Consider the following 12,217-nt stretch of genomic DNA (forward strand, 5'->3'; position numbering starts at 1 on the left):
TGTGGGGCAAGTGAATCTTAGCTTAAGTCAACTAGAAAGAACCTTGTAGAAAAGGCACATGTAACCTATGTGAGAACTAAACAAATGTTCTACCCTCTCAGATTCTGAGTCAAGAAAGATTCCATTTTTGTTTTTCCAAGACTATCCCCTGGGCAGAGGTACCTGACCTTTGCACTATGGTTTGATCTGTTTCTAATTGTAATCTTTATAAAGGTCCAGGAAGGAGGGCACTTCAATTAAAAGAAGAAGTGAAATATGGCAAAATGAAAATAAATAATAGATAATAATTATTGATAAGTCAACCGGAATGGAAATAGGGAGTGCACAATACAGGGACTATGATACTTTACAATCTAGGCATTATGATACTTTTGAGGGAACTGCCTGGCACATCTGCAATAACTATATTTTTCATTGATATGACAGAATACCTGCTGGACACAACTGAAGAGAAAGATTATTTTGTCTTACACTTCAGGAGAGGACACAGTCCCCTCAGCCGGAAGACATGGCAGCAGGAGTGGGGAGCTGGTCACACTGGATGCACAGTCAGGAAGTAGAGAGGTGGACACCAGTATCCATCACACGACCTCCTTTTCTCGATTTATTCAGTCAGGGATTCTTCAGGGTACAGGTGCCCACATTCAGGATGGCTCTCCAATCCCTAGTTGAATCTCTCTAGAGATATTTCCACATAAACAACCAGATGTGTGTCTCCTAAGAGACTTCAAATTCTGTCAACTTGACAATTTTTGTCCTCACGCATATGTAAGTGAGCATGCTTTTCTTTCTTTCTTTTTCTTTTTTCTTTTCTTTTTTTTTTTTGTTTTGTTTTGTTTTGTTTTGGCTCGGTTTGGTATTTTTTTTCTTGTGTTTCGAGACAAAGTTTCTCTGTAGCTTTGGAGCCTATCCTGGAACTAGCTCTTATAGACCAGGCTGGCCTCAAACTCATGGTGATCCGCCTGCCTCTGCCTCCCAAGTGCTGGTATGAAAGCTGGTGAGCACATTTTTCTAACTGGATACTTAGGCTACCTAATACATATGCTTATTTAATAAAAATTCAGTGATTTTCCACACTGTGCACTCATATGCTCCTCTTATACTCTACCCACAGCATGCACACGCACACGCGCACACGGGCGCACACACACACGCCAGCCTCATCCCGCCCTCGAGGAATGGCTCCCAGCCTCCTGACTCCTGCTCTGCTGTTCTCACTGTGCTTTATTGGGCCCCGTAGTCTTGGTGAAGTTTCAGGTCACATCTTTCCAGCTCTGCATCCAGGGAATCCTCCATCCCCCTTCTCTACCCCAGTCATCTCCAGCTTCTGTAGATTGGGCCATGACCAAGTCACAGAAGAGGCTTGGAGCTGTTAAAGTTAAACCATAGATGTTTGTGATCGAGCCAATATCATTTCTTGATTGAAATAATAAAGCTTACTGTTTAATTTGTACCTATTCACATGTATAGGTGTACATGCAAGTGTACAGGTATGTTCGTATATACACATATATGTTTGCATATGCTTTTCCAGTCATGTTTTGTATAACATCTGCTTAGCCTGCTTACGGGGAGGAAGCCTGACTCTTGTTTGAGCACTGCAAAGCTTGTATATGATTATATATTTATTTTTAATTAAGACGAGAAGTGAAAATAATATTTCTCCCAGGCTTCATCAGCTTATTTAATAATTATTAATATTTCACCATATTTACATCTGCTTCTTTGACAAGAAAAAATGCAGCTAGAGCTTCGCCCTACTCTCCCATCCCCCACGCTCTCTCAAGGGAGTCATCACTGCTGTCTAGAAGTCTGTGCTTGCCTTTCATTTACATAAATTTACATTTATTTTCTAATAAAGATATATGTAGTACAATTTTGTGTGTTTATAAATTTTTTAATAAAAGATATACTTTATGTACCATTTTGTGACTTGTATTTTTTCATGTAACAGTAAAATTTTGAGGTTTACCCTGACACACATAAATCTAGTTCATCCACTTAAATGTGAGATATTTATTTCCTTGTTTCAATATACCTTTGCCCATTCTCATAAGAAAAACACTTAATTTACTTCCAAGGCTTCACTATTTATTGCAGTGTGTGTGTGTGTGTGTGTGTGTGTGTGTGTGTGTGTAGCTCCCACTTATCACTGTCATTTTTCCACACAAAGGAAAATGGTGGTTCCCATAGCTGCTAGTCCACCTTGGCTAGGAGGACATAAACACCCTGGAGAAGTGGATCTCAGTCCTGGGAATCTGAAATGCCCCTTCCATCATGAGAACTGTGCCTGTCTGTAAACTCATTTGGCACTCCTGTCCTGAGCACCAGCATACAGCAAGTCCCATGCAAGGCACCCCTGTGTGACCCATCATGGTGGAGTGAATTTACACTCTATCTTTCCAAGGCAGTCTGGGTCTTTTCTGGATGCCGTTCTTTTTCTGAGAAGTACCAGCATACATAAGGATAAAGAAAAGTCCCAGAAAGAGGTTCTTTTCCAAGACGAAACTAGATTCCTGGTGTCTGGTCCAGGTCACTTTCCTCATCTTCCCCAGTATCTCATGGGGTGGCAATCCACTTTTCTGTCTTTGAGTCAGCTTTCTCCAGGCTCTTGTAAAAGTACATCCCTACCTTGCTTCTATCATTAAATCCAGTCATGTGCCTTCAGTAGCCATTGGCATCTACCCATGGTTCTCTCCTGAGACTTTATACAGCCAGTACAGTGCTTTTTCCAGAACTGATCTTTCCAAACCAGAAGAAATATCTCACATTGCCAGCTAAGACCAAGATTAAAACACAAAGAAACAACAAAATAACCCTTGTATTTACCACCTTGACTATATGATAATCTCATTAGTCGCACACTATGTTTTGTAAACCACTATTATAATAAGCAATTCAGATGTTTCAAAGCTAAAATATACTTCCCTCACTCCAGAGGAGCAAGGACTCCAATGCGATTGAGTCCGGGACAGGCAGGACTTGGGAACGTTTGTCCCCTCAATGAGCAAGCACAGCTGCAGAGAGGCACTTGGATTTATTCTACATCTGTAGTGGCAGAAGACCCAGTGTTCAGTTACAAGCAAAATATATCATGATGGAGGGCTGGATAGAACAGGGAGAACATCCATTCTGATAATGCAATGCTGTCCACAGCAGTGCAGCAGCTTCCTGGTTGCATTGGTGTCCAGGTCATGACAGTGTTATGGTTCTAGAAGGGCCAGGCTCCTGGTTGCTGATTATTGAGGAGGTGACTGCTACTGTGCCATCTCACGTCCTGGGAGCTACCGTAAAGTTGTCCTGTAAAGGCCCATTCTGTTCTGTCAGCCCATTTCAAGCACTGTTAGACTTGGTAATGTCACTAGAATGAAGTCTGTTCACTCCCATGATTCCTTTGGGTACACTCTCAATATGTTCAAGCTGGCAGCACTCAGCCACTGTCGTCTTCCTGGTGGTCTTTCCTACCCAGTCAGCATCTGACCAATCCTCCAGTATCTCATTCCAACCACCGTCAACTCACTCACACTATCCAAAATCCTTCCCAACTCACATCCTTGGCGGTCCTTACGAGCCCCTCCCCAGATAGCTTTCATAAGTGAGCATAGTGGTGTCATTCATCCACCTGGTTGGCCATTTTCCATACCCACATTCGTTTCTTCCTCAAACCAGCCTTAGGAGAAGACAGCATTACCCCTGTGCTCCCACCTGTGCTCCCGATAATGACAGAGTCCAAGCTACTGAGTGTATGGTCAACATCTCCCAACCAGCAGAGGGTAGAGCTTAATTCAGGAGTCACACGGATCTCTCCTTTATAACTACCCCTCCTCTTGTTGCCTTTGCACAAATTACTTTTAACTCCTTCCCATCTTCCCATTCCTCCAGTCTTCCATATTTTCCCTGTCACCATTCACGTGGAAGCTTCCTTCCCATTTTCCTTTTCAACGCTCTCTTCCTTTTCCTCGTTTCCTCCTGCAGGCACCTTCTGGCTCTCCTGTTGCTCTCCCAACCCCAGTGACTGCACTCTTCATTGCATCCCTTGGTTATCTCTACAGACATCACCACCGACTTCCAATCCCAGAATGCACTAGGACTGCACAGTCAGCACAGTTCCTGGGATGTGGCAGACTATTTATTAAATATTTTATAAATGAATATTGAAGAAAGTCATTTAAAATCAAAGTCCATTTTATGGAAAGGACATTGCATAAGACTTCCTGATTCCATTTCAGCACTTAAAAATAACCCAAAACAGAGATGTAACTTGAGTGTGCTATGTGCAATCTTTCTTATGAATGATTTTCAACACTCCAGGGAGGCCCTTTAAATAAAGATACAGAAGATAGCATTCCCTTGTGCTTTCCAGGAATTTGAAAGGGGGAAAGACCATCCTTCCTTGCCTTACTTGATGGCTCTTCTAGGCAAACTGTAGTGTATATGCTGTGGAACGATGCACTCCCCTCTTCTTACTCTTGAGTGTGGTTTGCTGTTTTCATCATATTGATATCAGAAATAATTAGTGAGGGAACTAACTTTAGGGAGTTTTTATTAACTTTTGGCATACCTCTGAATCAAACAAAAGTTGTGGGGGTTTTTTGATCCTAAAATTGCAGACTCCATACAAGAGCAATAATTGTATTACTTATATAATTATATAAATCTATATATAATTATATAAAATATAGTTATATTAAATTATAATTTCTAAGGTTAGACTCTAAGCATCAGAATTATTTTACTTTCCCAAAATTTAAAACAAATTTAAAAGTTAATAGTTTTGTAGAATGGGAGTAAAGAGAGTTATAGGGAATGGGTTAATCAAAACTAAGGATGACCTGCTCCATATTTGTAAAATAATTACAAAATATAATTTTAAAGGCTATTGAACAGAGATACCCTGTATGGGAGGACAATGCTGCTCCCAGAAGACGTGAGTTAATACATAAAAATTTCAGTGCTTGGCATGAGATACCTCTCTATGAATTATTGGTCAGGGAGGCCCCAGCAGTCTCCAAAAAACACAGTCTCTTATTGTTGCTCTTAGTTTTCCATCATAACTAGATGATAAGATCCAATGAAGACATCACACTCTCTGGCTGCAGAATACGGAGGAATCAATCTCAAATTAGCCAGGAAACTTCCTCTACACTAGCTAGCTCTCATAGTGCCAAAAGGTGCCATATTTACCAATGAAGAGAAAAGACATCAGTGATCTTATCTAACTCTGGACCCTGAAAGCTATAATACTTGTCTACTAGACAAGATGTGCCCACTGGTGCAATGGTGGTATGACTGTCATTGGTGTAACAAACTGTCTTCTGGTTGATTTTGAGTTCTGCTCCCCAGGATAGTGTAAGTCCTGGTCTCTGGCCTCCAGCAATGGAGGCCCCACCCCTATGGTTGCCAAACCTTGACCCCTCCCCTGGAGGAGGGTCAAAGCAGCCCACCAAACCTTGACCACTCCCCCAGTCTATTTAAACTGCTCCTCAGAGAGTCCCTTTGTGGTTCACCCCACCACCACCACCACCAGATAGAACTCCTGCCTGTTGCCATAAACATAGTCAAAAGTCCATGGCTGGGAGGTCTTTGGCCCTAAGGAGGATCCCACTGTTGTTAATTGGCTGAATTAACTTTGCAAACTACTCTCTAAATTCTTATGTTTATACCCATAAATCTGTGCTACACTCAGAGAAACTGCTTTTTGCAGTGGGCACAAGTCATAAGCAGTCTGCAATAAGTGACTATAGGAACTCAGCCCTATATAGGACAATTATAAACTCTCACCAGCACTTAGCAGCAGAGGAGGCAGAAAAACTGTAAGAGCTAGAGGATGGTGGGGGAATGCTGTGGAATACCATCTTCCAGATACAACATGGCCGTTGTGCTTATGAACTCACAGAAATCATGGTTAGCGCATAAAACCTGCACAGATCAAGCCAATTAAATTACCAACATGATGGGGCAGGAACTCACAAGGTCCTACTCATAGCTGAAGATCTGTTGTCCATTGATGGAGAAATAAGAATCATTTTTCTTTGGGGAGAGTAGCCACTAGGTGGTCACCCATGCGTCACTGTGCAGCCCCCAAGCCCGTGTGCACACATATGTCACTCTCTGGACTAGGTGAGACATTATAAAGAAAGTGAGATAGAGATGGAGACATGGAGAGGGACAGGAAGATGGAGAGAGAGGAGGAGGAGGACATGATATTGGGTTGGGGAGAGTTGGAGAGGGAGTCAGGAACCATCAGAATGTGTTTGACTCATGTATGGAATTTTCAAAGAATAGATAAAACATCATTTCAAAAAAGAGTCAATGGACTTGAAGGACACAGAGTTGGGCGGATTAGAGAAGGGAATGAATCTGGAATGAGTTGAAAACAAGGGTAAACATGATGAAGACATGCTGTACAAAATTCTCAAAAATAATAAAAATTTTAATTAAAAAATTCTGCATGGGATAGCTTGCAGTGTGTGCTTTCTTGTGCCACGTGTGTTTTGTTCTATCTGTTGTATGCTTCAGGAATGAAAGCAAAGCATGAAGAAGTGGGGCCATTGTACGCACTCCAGGTGCCCAGACCTGGAACGAAACAACTGTGCTGTTTAAACCCTTCCCACTCCTCTTCCTGACTCCAGTACCTGAGTACAAACATTTCTTGGGGGAAATATTGGCAATTAATAACTAGGGAGCACCATTTTCCTTTGTGGGTGTAGCTGCTGGTAGGTTGCTGTCGCAGTCCCCCTCGTCCAGCAAGGATGACGCGACCACCGGAGCTCTTCTCACTGCAGTTTTATTCCAGGACCTTTTGACAATTGTAAAATCTCTCTCTCTCCCCTCACTCTTTTCCTCTCTCCTCCTCTCTCTCCAGGCAAACCTCTCCCAGCCCTTAAGAAGGCATGGGCAACCAACCCCGGATTGCCAGGTGGGCACTGCCCATAGGTCCATGCATATGCAAGCAGCTGACAATCATTGCGTGATAATAGCATAAGTCAGGCCTTAGCCATAGGAGTTGATTATCACAGAGAGCACTCGCTTTCGGGATTGTGGAGGGCGGGAGCCAGCACCATCATGTGCGACTCCACGCAGCTCTCTACATTGCCATCAGGTGTGGCTTCACGCAGCTCGCTACAGGTTGCATGTGAACATTCAGACAAAACTAATTAAATTCAGTGGGTCATTAAAACAAGAAAAGAAGAGATAAAGGTGGGTGGAGCATAATATGAGCCAGATGCATTGTATTTATTCTGCAACTGGTAAAGAATAATTAAAAATATTTTAAATTAAAAGTGTAAATGTGCTAAATTAAATAAAATATTAAAGTTAGTGGTTCAAATAGCGTCTCTTATAGAGATGAAACATAATGTGGAATTTTGTTAAGGATCATGGGCTATCCCCAAATACCAAGATGTCTGGAGGACGCTGGCTTCCCTAGTAAAGAAGATTGATTAGAATCCACTGTGTCCCCTATCTTATCTGCCTTTCGAAAATAGAGTCTCCCTTCCCTTTGTGCATCTAGGCAAATGTGAGAGTCTAAACTTTAGAGAACACATCACTGAGACAACATTATGTTACTATTCATTGGTAATTGTCATTAGCTTTTAAACCTTGCATTTTAGCCTGATTTCTCCATTGAGACTCTTGGGGAGGAGCTGGAGCTAGGATAAGAGTCTGGCCATTGTGCTGAAAGCTTTGGCCACCCATCCAGAAGAATCAGGGAAGGTTGTGCTTTCCCTGAGGCAGAGAAAAGAGAAAAGACACATAATGGCTAGTGGGAAAGACAGTCCTTACAGTCTCAGCACACTCAAGGGTGAGTTCTGATTCAAGCGATTGCTAGCTTTCTGACCTTGCCAAGTCTCAAAGAGACTTCATTCCTCTGCTTTAAAATGAGAAGAATCCTTCCTCAATCATCAGGAGAACATGTATACTAAGCTTGAACAATATGCGACTGGGGCATGTGTTTGTTGATGCTGTCTCTGAAAGACGTTAGCTTGTGGAGAGCAGAGCAGAAGAAAATGAGTCAACTGGGGTTTGAAAGAAGTAGAGGTTTATTATGCACACATAAAGATGTTTTGTTCTGCATCTGGAGAAACAGCCACTGTCTCAGCAAAGATCTCCATGAAGCAGACACTCAAAGGGCGAGTCTTTCCACAATCCCCACAAAACAGAGAGCTCCTCCTACGGAGGCAGAGCGCCCAGGGCTCTCTCTTTAAGTATCCCCTTGAAGCAACTCCAGACACACCGCAGGTGCGCCACTTGTCCATACAGAAATGAAAATGGCATCCGTCTCTGAGACAGCACAGAAACAGGTGTCTAGCACAAACAGGACTCTGGAGATTAGAATGAGGGAATGACCAGCCCGGGTTTTTGACTAAAGTGTCTCGGGACACATGAAGCTGAAGATCAGTATTCCTCCAAGAGATCCCCAGTCTAAGTAATTAACCATTCCATTCCCATGGCCAGGACCAGAGATGGCGCAACTGTCCTCTGTTGTCTCTCTGCTTTCTTCTACTGGCTCTCCTCACACAGTGCAATTAAGGAACCAGCACCCTGATGCTGAAGGAGATCTGGTTTCTTGCGCTGCTGCACTCTCACAAATGCACCGTGCTCTTCTCACGCCCCTCTGATGTCAGTCACGGCGCATTGACTTAGTCCACTCTGGCACATAAGCATGATGGGTAATGCTTGCTGAATCCTTGCTCATCGGGTTCCAAGCAGCGAGCAGAGGCCTCCAGAGACTGGAGCCCTTTCACCCTCCCGCTAGTCACACGAGATTATTGGAGAAACACGGGTTCGAAGAAGTGTAAAATTTTGTCCTAGCATAAGCAACTTCTTAGTTGAAAAAACAGATGTAAACATTGTCCATCTGGCTCCAGAATCTCATCCAGTCTCAGTGTGCTACGAGCGACAGGAAGCCACTTGACCTTGTGCAAGCATTATCCACAAGGATTTTGCCCACCTCTACCCCTTCACCTTGGTTAACTTAACTTCTTTGATAAAATCTCAAATTAGACGTCATTTCTCAAGAACAACTTCAGGTTAAATTGGACCTGCAACAGAGCCTGCCGGCCTCACCAGCAGCCACTCACACTTGACACCCTGTGTGTGTGCCTTTGCTCTATAAGAAGCCGTCTAAACGCAGACCCTCTCATGTCTGCAAAGTGGACATTCTTCCTTCAGTTACTCCGGCCTGATCCTCTGCCCTTCAGTCTATTCTGGGCTGTTAAAAAGGACCTGCCCTTTTGAGCCTCTGCAGAATCTTGAGTTTTGAGGCTGGCTGCTCCAGAAATGCCGTATCTCTCCTTTTTGCCACCGACACTGGCGAGTGGAAAATTATGAACTGAATAATGCCAATCACCCTAAACCAAACTCAGAATAGCCAGGAAACAGCTCACTCCCCCATACAGAATCACCCAGATCTTTCTGTAATTTGGAGTCTTGGCACAACTTTTCTGGGCACCAGAGAAAGGAAGAAGCTTGGCCACCCCCATCCCAAAGTGTGTACTCATTTCCTGCCCAGGACAAACCACTTCCCTTCACGAGTGCCTGTCTGAGAACTCATTCCTTCAGGGGTAAAACCCCACCCCAGTCTCATACTGTCATCTTATGCTAGGAGCCCAACCTGACAACCAGCCAGCACCAGCATTAGTGCCTTTCCTAAACGTCATGTGACTCCTCCGGCTCTATCATCACTGTGATCCGAGGAGCGCTCTTGACACACAGTGAGGATTTTATGTATATTTCTTCAATAAATGAAAGATGGAGCAAATGCTATCTTCGATGCCTACACAGCACTTTTGAGTTTACAAAACAATTACTTAAAATGACAGATGAGAGAACTCAGCAATGCTGTCCACTGATAAAGACTGGGGGTCCCTGGTATTGATATCTTTTTTACCCAGTGCTACACTGTGCTTAGGGGTCAGCAAGGGGCAACCTCTGCCAATTAAAGGAGAACAGCCTCATCCTTCATTGCTCAGAATGCATGGCTGATTTTGTTTACCAGCAGTGAGGAGGCTGACTCCTCTAGCAAGAGCTCCTACACTTCTGAAAGTCTGTTGGCCCTTTACAGAAAATGTTCATCAGCCATGGTTATTATCGGTGCTGTGTATGTTCAGATATACACAGTTCACACTCACACACATTATAAATTCACCCGCAAAGAGAGTCACACTCAACACCTCTACCTGAACCCCTCAAGACTGCCTGCTGTGATAGGGGGTGAATCAAAGTTTTAGTTATGTCTGTCAATGTTTGTGGGATTCACAGACCTTAACCATGTACTTGGTAACATTTCTTTATCTTCCTAATGTGAAAGTTTTGAAAAGAGTGGAAGACAAGGAAGAAGGGAGGGAAGGAGGGAAGGAGAGAGGGAAGAAGGGAAAAAGGAAAGGAGAAGGAGGGGGAGGGAGGGAAGAAAAGAGAGGCCTCTGACACAAATCTACCAAAAGTAGAAAGAAGAAAAAGGTAACAGCATGAACCGTCTAAACAGAGGTAAAGTCCCGCCCACTCTTAAGTAAGGAAGTCCGCCATAGCTGTGTTTTAACAATGTATTTATTTTTCTGTTGTAGTATTGTTGTTTTGTTTTGCTTTGTTCTTTATTTCGTTTTAAATCTTGATGGACTGAGTTACAGAATCAGCTGCTAAGAGCTTCCTACTATGTAAACTTTGGATTTGATCTGACAGGTCAAGAGTTCCTTTGGTTTTAAAAGGTGAGCCTATCTGGTTACCAAAGCCAAGTCTGCATGTGTCCGGAAATGAGGAGGCTGCCCTGTGAGTCTTTAGGGTAGTGAGGAGGCTTCTGAGCTGGGCGTGGGGTGCACATGTAGAACCAGAATTGTGGGGGGTGGGGAGCAAGGCAGGAGGAGAGTTTGAAGATATAGCAAACTAAAGATCTCATCTCAGAAAGTTAAGAAAATGTAAGGGAGTTTAATAAAAGTCTCTCTAAAGAAGATATGAGAAGGCAATGCTTCAGGAAAGCTATCACATAGTTTCTGCTCTGTGAGATCTTTGTTTTGTTCTTCAGGTAGCTACTTACCCAAGGTAGTACCAGGTGGTGATCTGGAGGGAAAGGAAAATAATTTTTCCATTTACACTAGTAAGAGGCATTCAGTGACATGGATTTTAAAATTCTCTTTACAGTATATTTTAGATTGAACTACTCCACCTTCTAGAATTATAATATCAGACATGAGGGCCTGCTAAAAACATGCACCAAAGCACATCACTGAGAGAGGAGAAACACAGTAGATGACCAGTAAGGACAAAATGCCACCACCATCGCTCTTTGAGTCACGTGGTGGGCAGCTTGATTTAAATAGAAGTTGCTGTCTCTTACAAACACACACTTTCTGTGTTTTCTCTTTTCTCCTTTTATATGAAGCATGAACAAGAATGATGCTCTACTTGCAAAAAAAAAATATGAGGTAAAGAAAGGAATTCTGAGATACAAGCTTCCTGGGGGCATTTCTTCATTTCAAGTTTCCATTGTCTCTAAATTGTCATAATTCTGAAAGTTACAGAAAATTGGTAGCAATACACATAAGTCTTACCCATTAAAACGTAATTTATGTCCTAAACAATAGAACTGATTTTTTTTCCTCTGTGGTTATTGTACATTCAAATTTATGGTTATTCTTTTTTTTTTTGCCTATTCTTAAACCTGCTCCAACCCAAACTGTTAGTATTTTAGGAAAATTGTCCTGGGTAATTGGTCCGCTTTCTTTACAGCTGTTGTCAACTCAACAATGTTGTATTAGTGAACACACAGATTCTCACACACATGCATGACTGCAAAATTGACACTGTAATCCAGTGCTCCAGCAACCTTTGAGAACCATTCTCATTGAAGAGACTGACTACTTGAGTAAATTTAAATCTGAATATGAGAGAAAGGTGAATATGGAATTAAAAGAGAGTCCTTGTGTTTCCACTTTAAAGATATGAAGTCCGGATGCTGAGGATGAGACAAAGGCCACCCCGCTGAGAAGAGCTTCCTTGGTGCTTCAAGCCAGATTTTCAGACAACAAGTTTGTTTTCATTCAGTTTCTGAGAAGCTTTCTTCATCTCTTCCATGGCTACTCAAAAGAACAAAAGATCTGCACAGAGCAGCACACTGCCATCCCCACCTAGGAAAAGCTCAGGCTGATGATATTACCAGAAATATAAATTTTAAAACCCCCAAATTCCAATTTATTATTTCATTTTGGTTAGCAAATTTGAT

The sequence above is a fragment of the Chionomys nivalis genome, chromosome 11, assembly GCF_950005125.1.
Source record: "Chionomys nivalis chromosome 11, mChiNiv1.1, whole genome shotgun sequence".
Taxonomy (NCBI): Eukaryota; Metazoa; Chordata; class Mammalia; order Rodentia; family Cricetidae; genus Chionomys; species Chionomys nivalis.